We start from the raw sequence: 2500 nt of genomic DNA, 5'->3' as shown, positions 1-2500 counted from the left end.
ATATTCTTGTCTTCATGAAAGATAGGAATCTATATGTTAAACATGCATGTATGGTCATTAAAACACCTTTAACATTTCAACAAAAACGGCCAAATAAAAAAACAAAAATGTTATACTGTATATATATATATATATATATATATATATATATATATATATATATATATATATATATATATATATATATATATATATATATATATATATATATGTATATATATTATATATACATATATATATATGTATGTGTGTGTGTGTGTGTGTGTGTGTATGTATATATGAGGTAGATCACCTCGACTTGGTCATTTATTAAGTAATTGATTAACGTTGAAAAACTTATTGGGGTGTTACCATTTAGTGGTCAATTGTAGGGAATATGTACTGTACTGTACAATCTACTAATACAAGTTTCAATCAATCAATCAATAAATGCTTACTGAGCCTATGGTGCTGTTAAGTTATTGTGGCTCAATTTGCCTTAATTTTTTTATTTTAATGTATTATTATTTAATATATATTATTATTTTAGTTGCTTAAGAGATATTCCTGGCTATGAATTTGCTCATTGCTAGTTTTATGTTTTTGTGCAGTATCTGTTGCCGTAATTATTAAACGAACAGGTTACTCATCAGTTACTCAGTACTTGAGTAGTTTTTTCACAACATACTTTTTACTTTTACTGAAGTAAATATTTGGATGACTACTCCTTACTTTTACTTGAGTAATAAATCTCTAAAGTAACAGTACTCTTACTTGAGTACAATTTCTGGCTACTCTACCCACCTCTGTATACACACACATATATATATATATATATATATATATATATATATATATATATATATATATATATATATATGTCTTGATTGGATTATCCAGAGAATAGTGCTCGATACCGTGGTAGGGCGCAATATGTAGGTGTGGGAAAAAATCACAAGACTACTTCATCTCTACAGATCTGTTTCATGAGGGGTTCCCTCAATCATCAGGAGATCTCCTGATGATTGAGGGAACCCCTCATGAAACAGATCTGTAGAGATGAAGTAGTCTTGTGATTTTTTCCCACACCTACATATATATATATATATATATATATATATATATACACACACACACACACACACATATATATATATATATATATATATATATATATATATATATATATATATTGGGGCTGCAACTAACGATTAATTTGATAATCGATTAATCTGTTGATTATTACTTTGATTCATTGATTAATAATCGGATAAAAGACACAAACTACATTTCTTAACCATTCAGCTATCCTTGGATGTCTTAGGGATAGATGTCGGGCCCCAATGACATATCTATTTGCGAATCTGTCTCAGTAAACAATGAGATAAAATATTTACTCTTGCCGCTGGAGCTTTCATAGTTACCAATGGACCTGGGTGGGATTTGAACCCAGACCCCTTTGATTTGTAGATAGCTGCTTGAACTACTCAGCTACCCTTGTACTTCATACAGACAAATTTCGGGCCCCAATGACATATTTACTTGCGAACCTGTCTTGGTAATCTATGATATAAAATACTACCTCATTCGGCTGGAGCTTTCCTAGTTATGGATGGTCATGATTGGGATTTGAACCCTGTACGCTTTGATTGGGAGGTAGCTGCTTCCACTACTTAGCAATCCTTGGCCCACTGAAAGTGAGATTTCAGGCCCCAATAACATATTTAATTGCGAACCCGTCTTGGTAATCTATGATATAAAATACTACCTCATCCGGCTGGAGCTTTCCTAGTTATGGATGGTCATGATTGGGATTTGAACCCTGTACCCTTTGATTGGGAGGTAGCTGCTCCCACTACTTAGCTATCCTTGGCCCACTGAAAGTGAGATTTCAGGCCCCAATAACATATTTAATTGCGAACCATTCACGGTAAACTATGATATAAAACTGTGACTGGAGATTTCCAAGTTACCGATGGATGGACTTGACCGATGAACTCCCTTCCCTTTGATTGGAAGATAGCTGCTTTAACCACTCGGCTTGAGAACCGGTTACACTAAACCACAATGATAGTGAAACAAAACACTTACTCTTTACCAGAGGTGGGTAGTAACGCGCTACATTTACTCTGTTACATTTACTTGAGTAACTTTTGGAAGAAATTGTACTTCTACGAGTAGTTTTTATGCAACATACTTTTACTTTTACTTGAGTATATTTATAGAGAAGAAACACTACTTTTACTCCGTTCCATTTATCTACATTCAGCTTGTTACTCGCTACTTTTTGTAATCAATCTATTAATGTTTTTTTTGGTTAATGACAGAGCTTCAAAGTAAAATCTACGCATGCCTGCGTCTCACCAATCACATGCAGTCACTGGTGACGTTGGACCAATCAAACAGAGCCAGGCGGTCACATGACCCAACGTAAACAAGTTCAAAAACGTATTGGGGTGTTACCATTTAGTGGTCAATTATACGGAATATGTACTGTACTGTGCAATCTAATAATAAAAGT

The sequence above is a fragment of the Nerophis ophidion genome, linkage group LG23 (assembly GCF_033978795.1).
Source record: "Nerophis ophidion isolate RoL-2023_Sa linkage group LG23, RoL_Noph_v1.0, whole genome shotgun sequence".
In the NCBI taxonomy this organism is placed as follows: domain Eukaryota; kingdom Metazoa; phylum Chordata; class Actinopteri; order Syngnathiformes; family Syngnathidae; genus Nerophis; species Nerophis ophidion.
Note: the sequence above shows the minus strand (reverse complement) of the source record.